The sequence below is a fragment of the Bombina bombina genome, chromosome 2 (genome assembly GCF_027579735.1).
Source record: "Bombina bombina isolate aBomBom1 chromosome 2, aBomBom1.pri, whole genome shotgun sequence".
NCBI classification, from domain to species: Eukaryota; Metazoa; Chordata; class Amphibia; order Anura; family Bombinatoridae; genus Bombina; species Bombina bombina.
Window position 1 is genome coordinate 1,232,300,881 of NC_069500.1, and position 26,877 is coordinate 1,232,327,757.

At 37.7% G+C, this 26,877-nt stretch overlaps 1 protein-coding gene across 3 annotated transcripts in view; it reads right to left on the reverse strand.

Annotated features, from left to right (window-relative positions):
• The window catches only part of GABRB1 (gamma-aminobutyric acid type A receptor subunit beta1), a 1,013,772-nt gene that overhangs the window by 217,633 nt on the left and 769,262 nt on the right, over positions 1–26,877 (reverse strand). The gene's annotated exons all lie outside the window — the stretch shown is intronic.

The window sequence follows — 26,877 nt, forward strand, 5'->3', positions numbered from 1 at the left end:
AGGGACGGTTACACGCCGTAACCGAAGACATCTTCAGCCTGTACCTGAGAGTCTGGAACTGGATGCCTCAGTACCACCGCCGGTGGGATCACTTGTTCTAAGAGAGGTGCCTTCCCCTCAGCAAGATCACAGCGGGGATATATCTTTGCCTCAAGCGGACTCTTATTCACCATCTTCTGTATCAGAGGACAGTTCATGCAAAGTTACATCAAGCGGAAGAGTGGTGAAACTTCCGACCCGATATAGGGACTGACTTTAGCTAGAACAGTGACAGGAAGTATAGTCTACCCCGATGTCCAAGTCAGGATGTAATTTATGTGTTTATATTTTCTGAACCTATTTGTTTATATATTGTTCGGAAAAAAAAAAAGTTGTATACTCTGTTCGTATACCTTGTTATTTGTTATATTCAAATGTATGCTTCGCCTTTGAAAAAGGGGAAGATGAGATGAGAGCAGAATGTGATGTCACTAGTTTGGGGGCGGGGCTTTGGTCCGGTAGTCTGTGTCGCAGTTAGTTAGTAAAGTCAACCTGACTAGATGTATATTTCTATGCTCTGTAATAAAATAGAGTTGTACCATCATTGCTGTGTCCTGCATATGTCCTGCATCTCATGACAATAACCTCTAGCGCGAAACATATATGGTTAATTCATGTCAATAAAGAACAACACATGTAACAATGCAGTGCTTGATGTTCACATGTGTTTCAGATGTGCATGAAATTACCTTGATATATGGTATTGCTTAGTTTCTGAGGTTACTGCATAGATCCTCATTTTAGTATTATGGCAATGTATCCCTAATAAGAAATTGTGGGGTTGCCCTGTAAGTTTCCTCTCTAGAAATCAAGCACTGCATCTTTACATGTGTTGTTCTTTATTGACATGACTTAACCATATATGTTCCGCTTTTCATTTTGGTATTCTTTTGGTGAAATCAGTGTTTTTTTTTAAGGTTTGTGTGTGTTACATTTTAAGTTTATGTTTACAAAGTGCTTTTATTTTCACATTTTTGTTTCACAACTTTATTAATTTTTTGCGGATATTTCACAATTTATAATAATTTTGTGACATTTTTATTTGTATTTATTGTTGCAAACACTCATATTAATATAGGGCTTAAGACATGCAAGTGTTCCTGAGCCTACCTAAGTGTGCTCATAAACTGCTATACCTAAAAAGTAATTCTTTTTTATGTTAAAGGATGAAAATGTTAGATATTCTATTAATAAAAATATAAAGATATAGTTCAAATGGACATAAAGCTCAGAATGCTTCTACAGACAAACACACACTCTATTATCATTATTATTTTGTAGAGCACCAACAGATTCCACAGTGCTATAAACATAGATATATATGCAAGGTAACATTTATGGGAGAAAAATGGATCGAGGGCCCTGCCAAGAGTTGCACTGTTGTGAAAGTTTGAAACCTAAGGTAGAGTCTTGTGGAGACACCACTGTATAGATTTACTGCATGCACCAAGATCCTAAAGTATATATGCCTCTTCCCACTCTGTCTTTCCCTTTCTTACCCATTGTTGTCCCTATTTCCTTCTCTTCTCCCTCTATCCAACCTCTCTGTCTCTCTCCTTCTCACCTTCCTCTCTTCATGATCTCTCTTCCCCATCTGTCTCTGTCTTCCTCCTGTCTCTACCTCTATCTCAGTCTCTACCTATCTCCTTCATATTTTTCACATATCTGTCTTTTTCTCTTTCCTCCTCTCCTCGTATCTTCATCTTTCCCTCTGTCCTTCTCTTATCCCTATATGTCTCTCCCTTTCTTCCCCCTTTATGTCACTATATCTCCCTCTTTTCCCCATCTTTGTCTCTCCGTCTTTTCCCCATATGGGTCTCTATCTTCCCCCTCTGCCTCTCCACACTCAGCTTCTCCATTTCTTACCCCATTCTGTCTCTCTTCTTCCTCTCTCCTGCCTCTCTCCAACATCCCTCACCTGTCTCACACTCTGTCTCTACTTCCTTTCTCCTTGTCTCTCCCACTCTTTCCCTTTCTCTTGTTTTCCCTGTCTCTGTTTCCACACCTGTTTCTCCCTCTGTCTTCCACATCTCTGATACTCTGTATCTCTCTTGCTCCTCTGTCTCTCCCTCTTTGTCTTTTCCTTTTCTCTCTCCCTCTCTTCCCCCTGTCTATCTCTCTTTCTCTTCCCGATCTCTCTATCACTCTCTGTCTCTCATACATACTTTATGTATGTGTGTTTTTTGATAGTCATGTATATATTAACTATTTTAAAAAAGATTAAGTCCTACTTCATGTCTAAAACATTGAAATTCTGTTACACATATCTCTGATATATATCTTAAAAACAAGTCATATTTGGAAAATAATTTTATAAAGTATTTCATGTCTTGCCTGTTATCCAGTAAAGGAAATAGCAATTTGTCTGGGGTATGGAACTATGGTTGGGGGGGAGGTGCAGATAAAGGTCTTGCTCCCAAGCGCCTTATGATCTTGCTATGTCTCTGGCCGCATTCTCTGTGTTCAAAATCAGAAGAGGTAAAATGTAGGCAAATAAAGCAGGATAGGATTGGGGGCATCTTTTTACCTAGGTCAAGAAAGCCTAACCCCAACATTTATTTCTATCTGATTCCTCCCCACTTACTATATTTCTACACATATACAGGCCTTTTCAACTTACAGCTGTGCAATATAACAGACAGATATCCTGGTGCTCTGAAAAAAGTATACAGCCAATTTCAATCAAGTCAAACCCACCCCACAGAACCACCACCACTGTAATATTTACCCACTCATATAAACACAACCTTTAACTGCAATCAGGTGCATTTGACACACTTGATCTAAATGCGAGAACATAAAGACCCAATTTTCTCTCACACAACTACTTTGTATTCTGCTCCTGCTACAGCAATCACACATCCTCAGATCCCTTTGTCCCAGTGACAATGTTTATAGCCTTTCTTGCCTTTCTCTTTCACCCTCTGTGTCATAACTTTCTCCTTTAGACTAAAAGCTTGACAGCCTCTCTACCTGTTGGTTACTTTTTATTAAAGTACTTCTGACTGTGCACAAGCAGGACATTCCTCTCCTTTTTTTAAAAAAAAAATGTGAATGTAAAAATTCTAGTGTGTGTAATGTACCCTCCAGAATGTAACCATTACTTGTAAAATCTGCTATTGTAACTATTAAAATGTATCTTTATCCTCATGACTGTAATGTACCGCTGTATAAATTACTGATAAGAATAAGAATAATGATAGAAACATAGAAACATATGCCTAGATTTAGAGTTTTGTTGGTAAAGACCCGCGGTGCTAACGAGCCTTTTTTTTCCAGCGCACCCTTAAAGGATTCCAAAACTTTGACTTTTTTGTTGTCTAAATTTAATCAAAATCGTATCTATAAACCCTCATTAGCCAAACTTACCCACTTCGAACAGAAAACGAGCGTTAGAAAATGAATAGAATAATATATTACATTTCTAAAAAAACGTCATCAAAGCCAAACCCTGTTTTTGCTGCTGTCAATGCAAAAACTATTAGCCAATCACAGCGCGATTTCTTGCATCTCATTAATGCTTGTATTCGTCACCCGGCGCATGCGCATATTAGCGCTTAGATGCCAGACTTACCCAAAACAAGTTACTGGCAACACGCAGGTTTCATTCATCATTATTCTCCTAATGAAATATCTATGTATTTAAATGCTCTTTAAAGTACGGGTTATTCTCGCAGCGCAGCGTAACAATATTATCATGTCTATTCCTGTGTAACATCTGTTTGGAAATATAGATTCAGACGGTCTGCGGTGTAAATGGAAGGTGACATATGTAATGACGTTTCTAGATGATCGCGCATGCTCATTACTCACAAAGTCGGACATCTTGATAACTCAGGTTATCGTAGACGATTCGTGAAAAAAAAATAAGATTAGATCGGTGGGTTTGGAAATCAATTAAATTTTGGAGCTGCATAACTAGAGTATGGTAAAAATATGAAACACAAAGCTAATTACAAATATGATTAAAATATATGTATTGAAATGTTTAAGTTACATTTTTTTTCATCGTTTAGTGTCCCTTTAAGACAACGCTGGTATTCCGAGTTGTCTGAATGGCTGCGTTAGCCTCAGAAAAGGGAGCGTTGAGCCAAATTTAGCTCCACTTCAACCCTCAATACCAGCGTTGCTTACGGTAGCGGTAAGCTGGAAAAACGTGCTCGTGCACGATATCCCCATAGGAAACAATGGGGCTGAGCTGGCTGAAAAAGAACCTAACACCTGCAAAAAAGCAGCGTTCAGCTCCTAACGCAGCCCCATTGTTTCCTATGGGGAAATAAAAGTTATGTCTGCACCTAACACCCTAACATGAACCCCGAGTCTAAACACTCCTAACCTTACACTTATTAACCCCTAATCTGCCACCCCCGACATCCTCGCCACCTGCATTATATTATTAACCCCTAACCTGCCGCTCCAGACACCGCCGCAACCTACATTATAGCTATGAACCAAAAAAAGGAGGGCAAATGGCAGGCACTGCAAAAACCAAGTCGGCGCCACTCAAAAAGGTAAAAAATAGAAAAACTTTAATTGAAAAATATATAAAATACAATACACATATGAAAGGCTGAACACAGATACAGGGGGGGACAAGACAAACAAGCCTGACGCGTTTCACGCCCTCTAGTGGCGCTTATTCATAGGCTACGCCGCACTTACCCTCTGTGAACATTATAGCTATGAACCCCTAATCTGCTGCCCCTAACATCGCCGACACCTACATTATATTTATTACCCCCTAATCTGCCCCCCCCAACATCGCTGCCACCTACCTACACTTATTAACCCCTAATCTGCCGCCCCGGACATCGCCGCCACTATAATAAATGTATTAACCCATAAACCGCCGCACTCCCGCCTTGCAAACACTATATTAAATTTTATTAACCCCTAATCTGCCCTCCCTAACATCGCCACCACCTACCTACAATTATTAACCCCTAATCTGCCGCCCCCAACGTCGCCGCTACTATAATAAAGTTATTAACCCCTAAACCTAAGTCTAAGTCTAACCCCCCTAACTTAAATATAATTTAAATAAAACGAGCTAAATTTACTATCATTAAATAAATTATTCTTATTTAAAACTAAATATAAACCCTAATATAGCTACAATATAACTAATAATTTAATTGTAGCTATTTTAGGATTTATATTTATTTTACAAGCAACTTTGTATTTATTTTAACTAGGTACAATAGCTATTAAATAGTTAATAACTATTTAATAGCTACCTAGTTAAAATAATTACAAAATTACCTGTAAAATAAATCCTAACCTAAGTTACAAATACACCTAACACTACACTATCATTAAAATAATTAAATAAATTACCTACAATTATCTAAACTAAAATACAATTAAATAAACTAAACTATAGTACAAAAAACAAACACTAAATTACAAAAAATAAAAAAATATTACAAGAAGTTTAAACTATTTACACCTAATCTAAGCCCCCTAATAAAATAATAAAAAAAAAATAATAAAATGCCCTACCCTATCCTAAATTACAAAGTAATCAGCTCTGTTACCAGTCCTTAAAAGGGCTTTTTGTGGGGCATTGCCCCAAAGTAATCAGCTCTTTTGCCTGTAAATAAAAATACAATACCCCCCCAACATTACAACCCACCACCCACATACCCCTACTCTAAAACCCACCCGATCCCCCCCTAAAAAAACCTAACACTACCCCCTGAAGATCACCCTACCTGGAGCCGTGTTCACCCAGCTGGGCATGGATGGGCCAGAAGTGGACATCCAGAGCGGCAGAAGTCTTCATCCGATCGGGGCAGAAGAGGTCCTCCAAGCGGCAAATGTCTTCATCCAAGCGGCATCTTCAATCTTCAATCAACCGGAGCGGAGCCATCTTGAATCCATCCGACACGGAGCCATCCTCTTCGTACAATGTCCTAAGGCCAAATGAAGGTTCCTTTAAATGACGTCATCCAAGATGGTGTCCCTCAAATTCCGATTGGCTGATAGGATTCTATCAGCCAATTGGAATTAAGGTAGGAAAAATCAGATTGAAGTTCAATCCAATTAGCTAATCCAATCAGCCAATCGGATTGACCTCGCATTCTATTGGCTGTTCCGATCAGCCAATAGAATGCAAGGTCAATCCGATTGGCTGATTGGATCAGCCAATCGGATTGAACTTGCAGCGGAGTGCTGCGGTTTAGGGGTTAATACATTTATTATAGTTGCGGCGATGTCCGGTCGGCAGATTAGGGGTTAATAAGTGTAGGTAGGTGGCAACGATGTGGGGGGGCAGATTAGGGGGTAATAAATATAATGTAGGTGTCAGCGATTTTAGGGGCAGCAGATTAGGGGTTCATAGGTATAATGTAGATTGTGGCGGTGTCCGGAGGGGCAGATTAGGGGTTAAAAAAATGTATTATAGGGTTTGCGATGTGGGGGGCCTCAGTTTAGGGGTTCATAGGTAGTTTATGGGTGTTAGTGTACTTTATAGCACAGTAGTTAAGAGCTTTATGTTCCCGCGTTAGCCCATAAAACTCTTAACTACTGACTTTTTTTTGCGTTTGGAGTCTTGTCGGTAGAGGCTCTACCGCTCACTTCTTCCAAGACTCGTAATACCAGCGTTAGGCAAATCCCATAGAAAAGATAGGATACGCAATTGACGTAAGGGGATCTGTGGTAGCCTCGAGTCGCAGAAAGAAAGTGAGCGGTAGACCCTTTCCTGCCTGACTCTAAATACCAGCGGGCGTTAAAAAGCAGCGTTAGGACCCCTTAACGCTGCTTTTTAACCCTAACCCAGAACTCTAAATCTAGGCGATAGATTTTGATGGCAGATAGGAGCCATAGGCCCAGGAAGTCTGCCCGATATTTCCTAAAAGTATAATCATATCTAGTTCGTAGGATATCCTTATGCTTATCTCAGGCATTCTTAAAGTTTCCCACAGTGTTTGTCATTATCACCTTGTGTGTTCATTCCATGAATCAATCACCCATTGCATCTCACACCTGTGCTCCGAAAATGTTTTATTAACTTTATCACAAATCGATGATCCATAGTTGTGTAAGAGATTGCATGGCCTTTTCATGCACCTATTGCTTGGAGGTTTGGGAGCAGCCAATTTTTCAGTGTCTAGAGCACTGAAAAACCTTGGGCTTGACCATGCTGATTTAAACAGATTATCTTTGAAAGATAGAAAATATGAATACCTAAAATGAATGCATTTTTATCCATACCATGTGTTGTTGTTTTTTTACACTAAAGTAGAAATAAAATATATAATACTACTGAATATTTTTAAATTAAAGGGACAGTAAAGTCAAATTCAAACTACCAAGAGAATTAATTATTTTGACAAAATAATTGAATTGGAAAGTTGTTTAAAACTGTATGCTCTGAATCATGAAAGACAAGTTGTGGGTTCCATGTCCTTTTAAGGGAACACATACAATTACAAACGTATTATTAATAATCTGATATGACATTAAGTAAATCTTTTTAAATGAGTGAAATTGACATAAACATTTCATCTACAGATGTTCATTTTAAAGTGTGACAATCATAGATTATGGGAAAGTACTGAAATCTCTAAACTGGTTGGGATTTAAATTGTTTTTTTAAATAAACACCATCTTAAAATTAAATTAATAAAATGTTTAATTATACATAGCAGAAAAAAGTTGTTATGTGTTTTCTATTCATTTTACTTCCTTTAACTGAAATGTAATTCTAAAACTTTTTTTTCTGCTTTCTTCAGAGAAGCTGAAGTTTATTGTTCAGACTTATGTACCCTGACCCTACAACATTCAATACAGTGATTACTTGATCAGTACAGGAGCTTATTTATCTGTCAATAACTGACAATACCAGAGGGCATAAGAAACAAAATGCTTTCCAAAGGGTATGTCTCAGGACTGCAAAACAATGTGATTTTTGCTAAAAAATAAGTTTTAATACTTTTAAAATAGAATGTGTGTGCGTGTGTGTGAATAGTTAAGAAATATATTAATTACATATAAAAACCATAAACCATGGGGCGGAGTCGACTGCCGCCATGATCAGTCGCATGTAGTTGGAGCTCTGTGCTAAATCTTACTGGGGATAAAGCATTTACATGTGAAAACTACTTAAAACAGCAAAAAACGATCCCCTATCATTAGCACATCTGCTGGAGGCATCACATCAGAAGCGGATCACCTGAAAAACGGAGGACCACAAGTTAACCTAACCGCTTGCATTCCGGTCTGGGCCTGAGGACTGGGCCTAATCCACAACCAACAGCAGCGTACCGCACTTCCCTATCGGTATTGTGGAGGGCTGACAGCTTATAAGAGGAGATACTAAGGAGATCCAGACCGGCAGGCGAACGACAAACAGGCCTCAGCAGACCAAGGTAAACAGCGCGAATTGCGCACATAATAATAAAAAAGGGGTAGCCATCTACTTACTGCACCTAAAACGAAAACTACCTAGAGATCACTGCATTTGCTATTTACCGAGTAACAACTAGCCATCCAATAAGAAAACTATACCTTGTCCTAAGAAAAACGCCACATATCTTAGCGGACATATTTATACCCTGCTGGGAGATAGCTTATACATGAAGCCTTGATAGACTGTGGTTTTAATCTCAGCACACTAACCTAAACACACAGGAAGACATCATCTGTATAGCAGAAGGCAGACAATAAATAAGCAATAACACGCAACATAAATTGGCACTGGGTGAAAAGGAAAATAAAGGGAATAATCTAAGGTGCATACCATGGCTGCAAGGAAGCAAAACAAAGGTGACAAAATAAACAAAAACATGTCTGCTACAACAGCCAAAATGAACACATATTTTAAAGCTCTCAACACCTCACAAGAACAAGAAATAGACTCTGAGCAAGAAGAAAATCCACCCTCCCAAAAACCCACACTCCCTGATACAGAAAGTGAAGCACCGCTCACCAGAGCAGACTTAACCCTACTTGCTTCAAAAGAGGACTTTAATACTTTACTGTTACAAGTAGGAAAATTTTTAAAAGAGGGCTTAGCAGCAGTCAAAAAGGACATTAGTGAAATCAATGAAAGAATTGAATATATGGAGGAGCAAACAAACGACGTGGCTAATATAGTGGATGGGCACTCCAGATGCCTCTCATTGCAGGATATACAGACACAGCAACTTAAGAGCCAACTAGAAGATCTAGATAATAGGGGTAGAAGGCAGAATTTACGAATCCGTGGTGTGCCTGAGACAGTAACAGGAGATGCAATCCAGCCTTATCTACAGAAACTGTTTCAACACCTAACAAACAACCCCTCTGCTACTCCATACCAACTAGACAGAGCGCACAGGGCTCTGAGACCCAGACCAAAAGATTCTGAACCACCTAGGGACATAATTCTCAAATTTCATAAATATCAAGATAAAGAATTGGTTGCCCAAGCAGCCAGGAAAACTACACCCATTCTTTTTGAAGGGAGGACCATTCAAGTATACGCAGACCTAAGCCCAATGACTCTGACCAACCCGCCGAGAAGCAAGATTTCTAACTGAACACTTGAGAGAACACAATATTCCTTATAGATGGGGTTACCCATTTTGCCTGAAAGTTAATAAAGACAATATGATCATAACCTATAAAAACGCCGAAGACCTGGAAGAATTCTGCAGAGCATTGCACATTCCTCTTCCTAAAATGCCGCACATACTAGAGAAAAACAACACAGCTAAGAAGAATCCAGAGGATGCCCCTCAACCCCAACGCCCACAATGGCAGACAGTAAATCGCAAAAGACTAAGAAATGCACCAGCTCTTCCTCATCCAGCAGTGGAAGACTGAAGGAGAAGGGATCAATAAACGATCCTACAAGAACTCTGGTAAAATAGGACTGGTAAATTGGTAAAAGTAATATGCACTATTATCATTTTAAGATTCTACCTAAAGGTAATACAAAGCATAACTACCCTAAGGGATAAATCTAGAGAAAGATATGATTATATTATGAACTTGGGTACCTCAATGCCACAACTAATAAATAAGACCTAGATGTGATGATGGCGAATGTCATTGTTAAAATGATGCTTAAAGATATCACTTTAATAGACAGACCATTATACCTTAGCTGTCTCGCTACCAGTTACCTTAACCAAGTACCCTAGTACTTAACTTTAATTGTACCCCCAACCATTGAGCTAGTCAGGATGAATTACAGCCTGGCTGGTATCAAGTTTTGTTTTGTTGCTAATGGTTTGCTGTTTTTTGAGTTTTATGACTTTTTTATGTTTATTATTGTTACTATCCAAATTGTTCTCATGTACTTTGTAATTCCAGATGTTATGTCTAGCAGATGCACTAGGACTCATACCAGGTTATTGGGTAAGTGGCCCACTCTCTACATAGGGAGAGATATAAAAACACTAATCAGCACACAAGCTTTGATGGAGGTCCTATATATTTCCCTTTAGCTAAAGCATTATGGCACTAAATCAAATTAAATGTTTAACCCAAAACTGCAAGGGCCTCAACTCACCTACTAAGAGGTCGGTAGCATTATCACATTTTCATAGATTGAAGGGAGATATTATTTTTATTCAGGAGTCACATTTTGTTAAGTCAGGTGCCCCTAAATTTACATCCAGAGAATACCCCACTGGCTTTTTTAGTTCACATCCGAGCAGGAAGGTAGCGGGAGTAGGAATTATTTTACATAAGAATGTCCACTTTCACCTCCAAAATAGATACGAAGATAGGGAAGGTAGAATCATTATCTTAACGGGACTATTATGTAATACACTAGTGACTTTAGTCTGTCTATACGCACCAAACTCCCAGCAGAGGGGAATTTTAAGAAAAGCTAACGAAAAGATTTTAGAACTAGGGAAAGGGGTAATAGTTATTGGAGGTGATTTTAATATCGCATCTGAACCTCAAATTGATAGTTCCTCCATAATGAAAAGAAAAATACGCCCAAGAGTTAAGGTGTCCAGTATAGTGGACTGCTTTCGCAATAACAACATGGTGGATATTTGGAGGCTACAGCATCCTCAAACAAAAGATTACACACATTACTCACACGCGCAAAAATCCTTCTCGAGAATTGATTACTTTCTCCTTGACCATAACCACATACATTTAGCAACACACACAGAGATAAGCCCGGCAGCATGGACAGACCATGCAACGCTCTCGGTGGAACTTGATTGGCACAACAGGCCCTCAAGAGCATCCTCATGGAGGTTGGATGAGTCAATCCTCCATGATCCAGAAATATTGAAAGACATACAGACAAAAATAGAGGAATACTTCAGAATGAATAATAATACGGTAACTAGCATGGGAACCTTATGGGAGGCACATAAGGCGGTCATTAGGGGGTGCTGTATACAACATAAAGTGAGAAAAAATAGGAATAGAAATGCAGAATACCAAAAACTCACTCAGTTGCTAGTAGAAGCGGAACATGCACATAAACTAAATCCCAGCAGCGCAGATACATTAGGGAAGCTCTCCGAAGCCAGGTCTGCTTTAAACACGCATCTTCAAAGAAAAGCACACAAAAAAGCACTATATCTTAAAAAAATATACTTTCACGGAGGGAATAAAGCAGGACCCTTGCTAGCTAAAGCCCTGAAAAAGAAAACAGCTATAAACCATATTTATAATATTAAAGATAGGAATGGAATAATGAAACATGGAAACCCAGAAATAGCAGAGTCTTTTAGGAACTATTACGAACATATATATAACTTGTCAAAAGAGAAGGATCCCCCCCCTCTAGCGAATATACTCTCGTACTTAGACTCGGTGGATTTACCCACGATCACCTTACAGCAGAGGGAGGCCCTAGACTCACCAATAACGGCTTTAGAAATAATGAAGGCTATTAAAGATCTACCCTCAGGCAAAAGCCCAGGCCCAGACGGGTTAACCAATAAATATTATAAAACTTTTAAAGAAGAATTGATAACCCCACTATTGTCCTTATATCAAACATTAGATAATGGTAACCAACTTCCAACCCTAATGAAAGAAGCCCGCATATCGGTTATTCCTAAACCAGGCAAAACATTAGACACACCCTCGGATTATAGACCCATCTCACTACTAAATACGGATCTAAAAATTCTAGCGAAAATACTAGCAGCCCGACTTAGTCCAATACTTCCCTCCTTAATTCATATGGATCAGACAGGATTCGTAGAGGGACGAGAAGCTAGAGATAACACTATTAGAGCCTTACAGCTGATGGAATATTCTAAATTAAATAAAATAAATACCATCTTTCTATCTACAGATGCCGAAAAGGCTTTTGATAGACTAAATTGGGAATATCTTTTCGCCACGATTAAAAAATTTGGATTTGGAGACGCCCTCATTAATAGAATACGAGCCCTATACATATCCCCAACAGCAAAAGTTAGAATTAATGGACAGTTGTCAGAAGGGTTTCAAATAGGCAACGGCACAAGACAGGGCTGCCCCCTCTCCCCTTTGTTGTTCGTTCTCAGCATAGAAACGTTAGCGGCCCGAATCAGACAAAATAATGATATCAAAGGTATCTCCCTGGGTGAGAATGAATACAAAGTGTCATTATACGCAGATGACGTCCTTTTGTCCCTAACCACACCAACTACCTCCTTGAGGGCAGTTACAGAAGAGTTTAGGATTTTTGGTGATCTCTCATATTTTTCTATAAATTACTCTAAATCGGAGATATTAAATATAAATCTCTCTCGTACAGAACTAGGGGATTTGATGAAACATAGCCCGTATAAGTTACAGACTAATGCACTAAAATATCTTGGGATACATCTCACTCCAAATGATAGATTACTCTTCAAGCTAAATTACTCCAATTTGTTTCGTTCCACCCAGACAGATCTAGATACTTGGAGGGGGGGGGGTCTTTTTCATGGTTAGGTAGGATTCAGACTTTAAGGATGACAACCCTCCCGAGAATACTATATGTAATGCAAGCTATCCCTATTAAGATCCACGCATCTCTCCTTAACAGATGGCAGGGTATGCTAAACAAATACATATGGGGGTCGATAAAACCTAGAATAAATAAAAATACACTATATAGGCCACTGATGGAAGGAGGATTAGGTTTACCATGCCTGGACACATACTATAAAGCTATAGGGCTCCAAAGAATTTTGGATTGGCATAGGAACGCACAGATTAAAGCTTGGGTAACAATAGACTCGCATATCCTAAGGACCCCAAACGTGGGAGTCTTGTGTTGGATTCCTAAGACACATAGACCGGACTCTACTAATAGATATCCACAATATGAAAACGTTTTCTCTATTTGGGATAAATTGATCGCACATTCCATCCATATCTCCACACTACGTTCACCAATGTCTCCAATTTCACCAAACGCAGAGTTTCTGGGGGGACTAGACTACACAAAAGCAGGGCCCACCCGACTTGAAATTGGTCATACAACTCAGATATATAACTTGATAGCAAAATCAAAAGTTAAGCAAAGAGGTGAGTTGGGAGATTATTTGAATGGGGCCTTCACGCATTGGCTCAAATATAAACAATTGGTACACTTGATAGAGAAATCTGAACACAGACAAGCATGGATGAGGCCATTAACACTATTCTAAACACAATGCATGACTAAGGGAACACTTAGGCACACATTATCTATAGCTAAACGCATAGTGACTACTAGTATAGGCCCAGAATTACCATCATATACTCACAACTGAGTATAGAAATTGAACTAGATAGCAATTCTTGGAAACAAATTTTCCAGTCAACCAAAACTTCATCCACATCAGCTAGAATCATTGAACTAAATTATAAAATAATGTCACGATGGTATCTCACTCCATCACGACTGCACAGTATTTATTCCACTGCATCCGATAGATGTTGGAGAGGGTGTGGACTAAAGGGGTCCATGTCACACATATGGTGGAGTTGCCCAAAAATCCGTTCACTATGGGAACAAATTGAATCCCTACTAAAGCACCTGTTTGCCCCCAATTTCATATTGAAACCAACTATGGTCCTACTAAACTTACCAATTCCAAAAATCTTCCGAATTCGTCAGCGCTTATTTCAGTTTATCCTAAACTCAGCCAAAACAGTAATAGCACGAAATTGGAAAAACCCCACAGCCCCCACAATACAAGAATGGCTACATCATTTTGAAGAAACATTTATATTAGAAGAGTATGGATATTTTAGAACCCAAAGATTAGAGATGTTTTTAGATATTAAATTTTATTGGGACACAATAAAACAACAACACTTTAGCAGTTAAGAGGAGATACAAAGGCTCAGAGTTGTTGGGGTGAAGGGGTTCCCCTTCCCTTCCCCCCTCCCATGTCTTAGCTCCCTTACTCTTAGAACCTCAAGAAAGAAAGTATGAAGTAATCCTGGTAATATATATGATAATTGACAAAGGTTTGATGATATAAGACAAATGATATATGATGTCTGCTGACAGTTGACATTACAGTCAAAAATTTTATGTACATGACTCTTTTTTTATATTTATGTTTGTGTTTTATGTTCTGTTGTATTTGATATAATATTGGAAAATCAATAAAAATTATTTAAAAAAAAACAAAACATAAACCATAATTCAAAAACAATAAAAAGTTATACTTGCATTAAAAAGCCATAACGGATGATGTCACCCAACATTTGTTCTATGACCAAACAGTACCACATCGCCTTTCAGAGTCCCTTCCTCGGGTATAATTAGTTGATAGTCTTTTCCCCTTTTCCCATTTTCCAATTTTTGTAAGATAAATATTAAAAAAACATAAAGCAGAAAATAAATCAGCGCTATTTCTCATATAAATCTATCACACACTGTTAAAATAAAATTTAAGCAATGAGCAGTATCAGTGAGTAAATATAAAGCAATAAATAGCACTATACAGTTTTAACAAGTACCTTCCAGCATAGACAAAATAGTCCAAAAATTGCCAAAGTTGACCGGAATGAAAATTATCCAGAATGAAAGATCTGTATAGATAGTCCAGGTAAAGTCGTTTATGCCTTTATCAGCCGATGCTGCTTTCATTTATTGGTATTTCCAAAAACAAAAGGAGATCACATGCACTATGAATGAAGTAAGAAAAGCGCAAAAACGTCTCAAAAGATTTATTCAACAACAAAAAAGTGCAATAATACATTAGCACTTACATTAAAATATTAGTAGTTCAGCCTCCACAATGGGTTCAGCTTTATACCGTGACAGACTGCTGGATTTTGAGTCCCTCTACAAGCTAAATATCACAGGTCTTTCCTTTGCTGACCGCGAATGAATCGGCGTCTGACATCACTGCTTGTCTGGAGCGCCCCCCAGCAAGAGGGTAAATCTCCGCTCCAACCGTTCCATGTCACTTCAGCTGTTGCTTCCCTGAAACAACCCTACGCATTTCGTCCGGATCATGGTCAGACTTTTTCAAGGGTTCTATACAATTTAAACAAAATTGGCTGAAACAAAAACATAATTTATACTTACTTGATAATTTTTTTTCTTTCCTGGCATGGAGAGTCCACTTGAAGAACTTTCCTCCCAAAAGAAGCCTCAGCTGAGGCAAAAACATCAAATCTCTGATCCTGTTCTGCTAGAGGAACTGGGATAATCACTCCCAGAGAGGACAAATCCCTAACTCAGTTTAAGCCACCGCCCAAGGATCCGGAACGTCGCAAATTGAAGCCTGCTAAAAAAAAGGAAAGCCTGCCCCCTACCTGATCCAAAACTGGATCGGGGGCGGCCCCTTCATGCTGACTTAGCCTCAGTGGAAGGCTTTCTGGATTGCTTACCCTTGATCCAGGGCTGGTCAGATTTAGAAGATCAGGAAGATCTCTGTCTCTTGAAGTTACAAAAGGAATAAAAATTAGAAGTCTGATGACCCTTGGGTCTATTCTTCTTATCCTGTGGTAAAAAAAAAACTCCCTTTCCCTCAGTAACCATGGAAATGATCTCTGCCAGACCAGGGCCAAATAAAGTCTTACCCTTAAAAGGTAGAGACAGAAGCTTGGATTTAGAAGTCACATCCGCGGACCAAAATTTTAATCAAAGGGCTCTGAGGGCTAGTATTGCAAAACTAGAAATCCTGGCTCCCAGCCTAACAACTTGCAATGCTGGCACAGATAAAAGTATTAGCCAGCTTTAGAGATTTGATCCTATCATGGATCTCCTCTATAGTAGTCTCTTCTGAAAACTAGATCAGACAAAGAGTCACACCAATAAGAGGCTGCACCAGCAACTGTCGCAATACTAGCAACTGGTTGCCGCTGCAAACCCTGATGAAGAAACATTTTTCAGTTTCTTATCCATAGGGTCTCTAAAAGAGGAACAATCCTCAAGAGGAATAGTAGTTCTCTTGGGTAAGGTAGATATAGCGCCCTCTATGCTAGGAACAGTGTGCCACAGATCTCGCACTGAATCAGCCACAGGAAACATCCTTTTAAACACAGGAGATGGGTTAAAAGGAACACCCGACTTCTCCCATTCCTGAGATATAATGTCAGACATGCGATCTGGAACAGGAAAAATCTCCACAGACTTAGGTTTGACATCAAAAAACTCTATTCAGTTTATTAGCCTTTTTATGTGCCTCTGCAACAGTTTCAGAGTTATCCAAAGTAGCTGAATTCTCCTTTAAAAGTAAACAGAGATGCTCCAGTTTAAATTTAAAATTAACCTCCTCAGAATCTATTGTACTAGGAACTGCAGATTCTGAATCAGAGATCTCGCCCTCAGAAGCTGCAGAGGAGTGATCCTCGCTAGATAACTGAGGAAGACTAACCAAATCAGTCTTGGTGGAATCAGAACCCATAGAAATGTTTTTAGATTTCCTCTTCCTTTTACCAGAACTAGGTAAAGCACTTAGGGCTGCAGAAACTGCAGAAATCTACTGCGCAAATAATCTTTAGGCAAACAAACACTCTCAGAGACTGACTGAGAGGAACCGCAGGGCACTGCATGTGAATCTGTCAAAGACTGGGACATGTTAGCAGAAAGCTGAGACAACCCCTGAACAGAATTATCTTGAGAAAAATAAGGCTCAGATAAGGAATCCTTATCCTTAGATAATATAAATGTTATTTAGGCAAGGGGAACAAAATTGCACAGGAGGTATAACCTGGGCAGCAGTACAATAAAGATATTTATAAAATCACAGAGAAAGCTTAGGATTGGCTTCCATAATGAATAAAAAAAATGCCCTTTATTTTCCTTATACTCTAATTTCAATATAAAAAAATTAGAATACAATTCTAAAGATAGATAAATAATTATTAAAACCTGCACCTCTACACCCCAGCCACGTTGAAGAGACTCGCCCAACCTGTAACCAGGAATCCAATCCACACCAGCAGATAAAACAATCCTGTTCAAACAGCAAATCCTGCAACCATCAGAGAGAAGTGACAGGTAGGAACAAACAGCCAGTACAAACAAACAGTTCAGCACTCAGGAAGTAACTGAGCAGTCACATGATCGCAAATTCAAAAGTAAGGTGCAGTCCAACAACGTTCTTAAAGAGATATTACCCAATCAAAATAAAAGTTAACATTTGTGCAAAAAAATCCCTATAGCCAAAAACAAAAAAGCCTTCACATGAAAGAACCGTACCCTGAACTGCTGCCCCAACCTTTAAAAGGGATATTCAGACCCATAAGGATCCAACTTGTTTCTAAGTATCTTTTTTTTAATTTTTTTAAACAAGGAATTCCTAAGTGCTGCATAAGTGGACTCTCCATGCCATTGGAAAGAAATATGGAAATCTGATCCCAAAATATTACAGTTTTAATACAATTCATTTTATTTTCCAGTACTCTTGAAGTACACAACGTACACAGTGTTATTAACACTGATTATTTCATTATTAGTCAATGTAGTACCCAATAATTCCAATGAAATTGGCACCACATGCCAACCTCTATATAAAACAAATTGTTTTGTACTTTTTAAAAAAATATTGTTAAAATATTTATAAATTAGTTTGTACTGACCCTAATCAGGGTCTGATTTATTTGTGCCATTTTAACATTTTAGCTGCTATATGAGACTACTCAAATGGGTTAAACTTTCAAAATCATGTAATCATGTTGAGATACCTGCTAAAAACTGAATCTGAAATAAATGTATTTTTTCCTCTGAATATTCTACCAGTCGTCTCCCTTGGTAACATGAAAATCGTCACTGGTATGACTCATACAAATGTTTCTACATTAGGTATCCACTGTGAATAAATCGACTGCAGTGATTGCCAAGCTGGATACATGAATTAGTTCTCACTCTTATGCAGTGCAGATAGAATACTTTCTTATACATTTTCAAGTGAATTGTGTTATATAACTCAAACAAATGCTGGGCGAGGTCAATATTCTAGATAAAATATAAGGTATTAAAAACAAAACTTAACCTCTTTTTGATTGATAATATGAACCCTAAAATATACATAACAGCAAATTTACCTGACTAGTACAATATAGCTATTTTTAACCAATCTTGTTAGTTACTTGTAACTGAGCTGTTACAAACACCCCTCTCAGTGTCAGCAGTGGCTTATGATTAGTGACTGTGACTCCTTTTTGATATCAGTAACAAAAACATTATAATTTTGTCCCTTTGGCTTCCACTACTGGCTATATAGCAATGACTGAGTCAGCAACACAGATAACACTATGTTAACCCCTCTGTAATTGCAGCATATATTTATGATTTTGTACCACATTAGTAAAACATGCACTCCTGGTGTGCACTGTCACCCGAATACATCCGATGGGTCACTCTAGTGCAGTGCTTTCCAAACTGTGTGTCGTGACACATTAGTGTGTCCGCAGCAGTATGTAGGTGTGTCCCTGCTTCAGCACAAATTATTTTAAATTATTTCATCCCATCAACCTCATACATGCCATTAAAATACTAAGTAGCTATTTATGTTATTAAACTTTTTTTTTAATTCTTGCACATACATAAATTATATATTATTTACAAGAAACAGTATGTATGTGTCTGTATCTCTTAAAACAAGTTAGTTTAACCTCCTGTTTGCTGGTACAACTGAATTACTGTGTCACAAAGTGATGTAGGTCTAAAAAGTGTGTCACCAACATGAAAAGTTTAGAAAGCTCTGCTCTAGTGCTTCACATCATCCAGATACTCATAGAAATTAACATCATTATTATTATAAATATCTGTTTATTTTATTGTTTATTTAATTATCCACCATTTAGTTATTTGATTTGTTTATTCAGTACTTTTGTTTTATGCATTAAAACTTGAGGTGATTAGTGTATTAGCTTATACTAGTTATAGTCTGTTACTACTATTTATCTTTTGCATAGTCACTGTCAATAGTGAAAGCATACTACAAAATCATATGGTATTGAGTGATTTAAGACGTGTCTCTTTAAAAGAGCAAGTACACCCCTCATCTGTTTTTAGCCAATAAGGGTGTTTTTAGACTATTAAGTATCAGCAGATTTAATGTTGCAATCAGCTATGAAGCATCATACCGAAATGTGCAAGCGGTTCCTGAGGGGGTTGCCTGCCCTGTTGTGAGCCTCCTTGCTATTTTACTTTTGATGTATCAATAAAAAGAATTTTAACATTGGATGATATTGCTACATGTTTTCTTCATTATTACCAAGCCTGAACAGTGACGTCATCCTCCTCCCGATCCCAGCCTGTGATTTGCTGAGGGCAGCATGTGTCTGGATGACGTGCACCACTAGTGTGACCCATCGGATGTATCCGGGTGATGGTGCATACCGGGATTAAAGTCATAAGTTCAATCAGCCACTTACAGTGCACCTGGTTACAACACCTGTCTCCAGAGGGTATAATGAGAAGGCTGGTAAACAATGTTCCCACAAAAAGGTCCGGGTAAGCTGACTGTGAATAGGCTGATTCCAGATTCTATTCAAGCTTTACACCAAGTCTCCCTGGTGTGTGCATTAAAGGTCCTGGTGTTTAGTGCTTTTGCCACACCCTGTGATATAGAAGGCTTACTATAGGGGATGTTTAGGTCATAACATTTGCGATTCTTATCCCACTTAATGACTTTGTGTGTTTTTGCTTTTGGTTAATGCTTCTGCCAGCACTTCATTCTCTGTGTGGTTCGCAACTCTTGTAGGAATTTATAAGATGGAGAACTCACAACAGTTTTATTCATTATTGCCATTGACTATGAGAGATTGCTGTAATGTGGACAACATCTTCTCCACAGATCAATCTGATTTTCATTGAGGAAATGGAGAAATTACTTATTAAGGAAAATTAACTGTAATGGGACATTTGGACCCTGGAGAGGTACCTAAAATTATGGATTATACCACGAGGTCTATGCATAAAGACACTTCGCACCTTTAAAGTGGAATAAAAAGAGTGCATAGACTCAAGGAAGTACTATCTGAATTTTCTGTACACCGTATGCCTTTTTGATATCATATAAAACCCGTTTACTTGACGTAGGCAGAATATTGATGTACTACAGTTAGAGATGAATAATAGAAACATTTGATGAGATTTTGAAAAATACTGTAGCAGAAGCAAAAATCTTGTTATTAAATATGAAGCACACCAAGTAAGTATGTGACCAGTCCGACTACTGTTTATATTTGGAATCATAGACAGAGATCTAACTTTAAGTGAAGCCAGCATAGAAGTAGGTCTAGGTCCAGAGTTAGAGGTACAAAAAGGGTCTAGTATCAATGTTAACAATCATGTAACCTTTTCTGACAGTGAAGCTGAGTCAGGAGATGATATTGTGGACATTTAGAGGACGATAATTTGACTAAACGTCAAGGAATACTGAAGGTACCCAATTTATCCACAATTCAAGTGAGTCCCAGCACTGCCAATGATTCTCAAGCATTGGTGGTCATACCAAAAGCTACATATACAGCTTCTAATCAAAGTGTATAAGGAGCTACATATGTGGATCGTCATGAGGCTGTTTAAACTCTTCCCCCTCAGAATACTGTTCCCAGTTCTGACAGACAGCAATTGGAACAGGTTTTTTTCCTTACCACACAAGAAGTCAGGAGTGGGAGGCAAGAACCAAACACAAGACAGTTACCCATTGAAAGGGAACAGGTTACAAATGAAATACAAACCAACTATGTGATCAACCTCTCTGATTATGAGCTATCTGAAGCTCAAAAGAGGGTTCTGGGATTTAGCTTGAGTTATGCCCAACTTCTGACTTCAATCTCTTTAGAACAATGGTTGATGTAAACAGACTTATTTGAAACCGAACCCTAAAGAAATATTTTTTTTGACACATGTTCTGATGAGTTTTGTATATTTAGGAAAGGTAAAACCTCTGCCCTTACTCATTATTTACAGAGTAGAACAACTAATTAATTTTAGGATTCATGTGATGTGATGATTGTAGAACATCTGTCTTGGGAAGGAAACATTGAGCCTGACATTCCTAAGATAAATTGTATAGGAAGGTATAAAACTCCATCTAGATTCTACCACATACATACTAGGGGTTCAATTTTAGAATACATGTACATGAAGCACTATGACATTTAAGTGATGCAGAGAGCTATACTGTTTTGAGTAATGACCCCACAGATATCAGAAAGAACTATTGCATCTTTAGGACGATGGATCGGAATATGGATATATTAATAAGGATACTTTTGATTTTCTGTATGTGTTGAATCCTGTGACACCTGTGTTCTATCACCTCCCTAAGGTGCATAAGTCCTTAACCAAAGTTTCAGGATGCCCCATTGTGAGTGGCATTGGTTCTCATTTTGAACACTTGTCACAGTGGTTGGATGGTATTTTGTATCCCTTTGTATCTTCACTTCCTAGTTATTCACAGGACACTAAAAAGTCCCTAATTTGATGGAGTCCTTTCAAAGGGATGCACAGAACCTTATATGGCTGACTATCCCACACAATCAGGGGATTGAAGAATTGCATTTCTTTATGAATAGATACTCTCATTACACCAAAGGATTCCAAAATATTGTGATGAGGGTTACTCAATTTCTGCATAATTTCTTTGAATTTGAGGGTTTTTTCTATCTCCAAAGATGTTAGACTGCTATGGGGGCCAAGTTTGCCCCCTCCTATACCAACCTTTTTATGGGTTGGTGGGAGAGATCCCATGTCTTTGGAGATGGGAACTCCTTTAAAGAGAAGAAGAAAAGAGAGATGCAATTGTATCATTCATTCAGTTGATCAATGACAACCATTTGGGTTTGAAGTTTACATTTGCAGCGTAGTAACAGTCTATTCATTTCTTGGATGTAACATTAACAGGCCAGTGTGATCTCAAATATTTTTAGAAAGCCCATAAAGGGAACACTTTGTTGCATGCAAGAAGTTGTCACCCACATAATGTTCCTTATGCTGTTGCTAAGGGAAAATTTGTGAGGGTAAGAGACCTATCAAGCACAGGCAAATGATTTAAAGCATAGGTTGCGATCAAGAGATTATCCAAAAAAGTTAATAGATAACACAAAGAAAGAAGATAGCCTTATGAATAGGTCTGGGCTACTAAGTCACTGGAGTCAAATTTGTGATAGACTACAGTTCTCAATATTCTGATATTTGTGAAATCATTAGATAACACTTTACAATGCTCGCGGTAGATGAGAAACTCATACATAGTGTGAGAAAAGGGTTAAGGTGTACAGAAGATGAAGAACAATTGGCAATTTTCTTTCTCCATCACGTTTGCCAAATACAACAAACACATCAATCTCATGGATTGGATTTAAGATTTTAGAAATTTTAGATTGGGCTTTTTTGAATAAGCTGAATACTTAAATGTAATACTTTTATTATTCTCACCTCATTGGATATCTTTTTATATCCCTTTCCTGTTTTATACAGTTCAACTACCTTTTTCCCACAGATCCTTTGACAATTCTTTTTCTTTCCCCATAACTCAGAATCCAGAAACGTCAGTGCAGCACTGGATGAAAGATGCAAGGGTCTGTCAGGAGTCCAGAAACTGATTGACCTTTTATACACACACAGTAATTACAAGCAAACAGATCACAGGTGAGGATGGTTACCTTTAATAGCCACTTAAACTCCTTTGTGTCAATTTGTGTGCATGTTTACCAAAATCACAAGGGTATGTAAACTTTTGATCAGGGTCAATTGGGTAGTTTCTGTTGTTATTATGATTTAAAAAGAGTAAACACAGTTGATTGATAATAAATGGCTTCAGCCAAACACTAACCATGAGTGAAAGAAAAGTTTTTGTGTTATCATTCATATTCTCTAAAAAATGGCCAGGAAATCATAAATTCTGCCAGGGTATGTAAACTTATGAGCACAACTATATATATATATATATATATATATATATATATATATATATATATATATACACACACACACATACACATAAAATTCCCCTTTTTTCCAGCCATCATAAAGGTCAACCTTCAATGATTAAACATGTCTTTGTTGGGATGTATAGTATTAATGTTCACTTGTTTTTTGCTTTTTTTTTGTTTATCCAAAAAACAAAGAAACATAATTATAGATTGTAACTTCACTTAATAATTTTGAAAGTCACAAATTGGAGATAAAGTTTTGTATCACTAAATAAAATGTACTATCATATGACAAATGTAACTAATGAGCACACATATTGCATCTAGAACATTACTGTCTCTTTAAATGTTAACCACTTAAATGTGTTCACCTGATTGTTTGCTTTTTCATTGCCTATAAATCTTTGGTACTAATTATGTATTTGATGACTTGGCTTGAGAAAGGGCTAAGTCCAAAACGTTGCCTATGTTTTCTGCTTGAAAATAAAACACTGAAAAGAATAATTGGAGTGCTGCAGCTTTTCCTTCTACGTATATATATATATATATATATATATATATATATATATAAAACATAAAAAATACTTTTATTCAATCTTGATATCTATTATGTAATTTACTGTGTATTTAAATATAAATATTTTGCATTCCAAAGTTCTTCACATATTAAATTAAATTAAGATATATCTTTAAAAATCAGCTATATCACGAAATATATATTTAGAAATAATATTTTCTTCTACATGAAATGTAAAAATAATATTTTCTTCTATATGAAATTTAAAATATGCATAACTTTTGGGTTGAGCACACTTAGGGGCATATCTATCAAGCTCCGTATGGAGCTTGACGTCCCGTGTTTCTGGCGAGCCTTCAGACTCACCAGAAACACAAGTTATGGAGCAGCGGTCTCAAGACAGCTGCTCCATAACCTGTCGCCTGCTCTAAGGAGGCGGACAGAGATTGCCACAATTCAACCTGATCGAGTACGATCAGGTTGATTGACAAGCCTCTGCTGGTGACCAATTGGCCACGAATCTGCAGGGGGCGGCATTGCACCAGCAGCTCACAAGAGCTGCTGGTGCAATGCTGAATACGGAGAGCGTATTGCTCTCCGCATTCAGCGAGGTCTGTCGGACCTGATCCACACTGTCGGATCAGGTCCAAAAGACCTTTGTTAAATAGGCCTCTTAATCTAACACTGTGTTGACAAGCAATAAGTGTTGAGTTTTTCCAATCAGCACGCTCCATTAAATTCTATTGGGAGAAGAAGTTAGCCAGGTCGATATATCTGAAGTCCTAAAATTAGTTTAGTTTCTGTCTTGGGTAAACCCTTTACTTTCAACTTGTAATAAGGACGCTAACCAGCGTGCATTAAAAGTTTACTTCTGGCGGTGTGGTTATGTCCAATAGTATGCCATTTGTAATCTGGCCCCTAAATTTGGCAACAATCAAACTAAAAACACAATAATGATATATTTTTCTCTTCTGTAGCATGGTTTAGATATTAGACAAAGGCAAAACTTAATAAAGGAATATTTATTATAAAGTAAAAAAAGTCAAAATGCATGTATATATTAAAAATTAGCAACCAAACTACACAAAGCACTGTATCAACATAGACCTCTGTCCCAAGTGAGATTGCAAGGAGAAAATGGCCATCTACGCTATTGACCCCCCCCCATGTAAAATGAAACATTTATTTAGCTAAATTCAACATTATATACATGTTTGTATGAGGTCAGGTTTCTGGCCAGTTCCCTTTCAGAGAGGGGCAAGTAATGTAGTCACCCCTTTTATGACAGGCCATAAAGAAGCTATCCAGCCTGGCTGAAATTCAATTCCTGACATTGGAAAGTACTTTTGCATCATATTTAAAATCAGGGACAAACCATTTATTAATATTTGTACCAGATGAACGATTGTGAGACAGATTTGATAAAATCCCGCTAAAATATGTTTTTGAGAATTAGGCCCGAAGGGAGAATAATCAGGTTTTATTATTTACACCTTCTATATTTATTAAACAAAATCTCCATGCACATCTCTATTTCTATTCTTTCAAATAATATTTGAATCTAACGTCATACTGTAAAATTAATATTCATGTCCAAAACAAAAGATTTACAATTCACTTTATAGATATATCTGAATAAAAACAAGGTAATATTGGTCAAATAAGCTTAACCAAATTTTTCTCCCAGTTATAGGTCCCAGAAGTGTGATTTCAACATTTCTGTAGTGTTCATAAGAATAAATTCCTTAGCACAACATACTGAGTCAACAAAATATAGATTATTCAATTTTTGTTCTTATATTGAACATATTTATTATAGATAGGCATTTATTGTTTTTTCCATAACATCTCTCTATGTAAAAGACAAGACAATTAATGGAAGTAAAGATGATACTTCAGTGGGGATATGTACCAGTAATATTGATTCTTTAAAGGAGTGCTGACCCCATGGTATATCCACTCAAGGGATTTGCAGGGCCCTAATAGTGATATAATTATTGACTACTGGTTAAAGATACAGAATAACTATTGCCTAGATTTAGAGTTTTGTCGGTAACGACCCGCGTAGCTAACGCTGGCTTTTTTTCCCCCACACCTTTTAAATACCGCTGGTATTTAGAGTTCACAGAATGGCTGCGTTAGGCTCCAAAAAGGGAGCGTAGAGCATAATTTACCGCCACTGCAACTCTCAATACCAGCGGTGCTTACGGACGCGGCCAGCTTCAAAAACGTGCTCGTGCACGATTCCACCATAGAAAACAATGGGGCATTTTGAGCTGAAAAAAACCTAACACCTGCAAAAAAAGCAGCGTTCAGCTCCTAACGCAGCCCCATTGTTTCCTATGGGGAAACACTTCCTATGTCTGCACCTAACACCCTAACATGTACCCCGAGTCTAAACACCCCTAACCTTACACTTATTAACCCCTAATCTGCCGCCCCCGCTATCGCTGACCCCTGCATATTATTATTAACCCCTAATCTGCCACTCCGTACACCGCCGCAACCTACATTATACCTATGTACCCCTAATCTGCTGCCCATAACACAGCCGACCCCTATATTATATTTATTAACCCCTAATCTGCCCCCCACAACGTCGCCTCCACCTACCTACAATTATTAACCCCTAATCTGCTGACCGGACCTCACCGCTACTCTAATAAATGTATTAACCCCTAAAGCTAAGTCTAACCCTAACACTAACACCCCCCTAAGTTAAATATAATTTAAATCTAACGAAATAAATTAACTCTTATTAAATAAATTATTCCTATTTAAAGCTAAATACTTACCTGTAAAATAAACCCTAATATAGCTACAATATAAATTATAATTATATTGTAGCTATTTTAGGATTAATATTTATTTTACAGGTAACTTTGTAATTATTTTAACCAGGTACAATAGCTATTAAATAGTTAATAACTATTTAATAGCTACCTAGTTAAAATAATTACAAAATTACCTGTAAAATAAATCCTAACCTAAGTTACAATTAAACCTAACACTACACCATCAATAAATTAATTAAATAA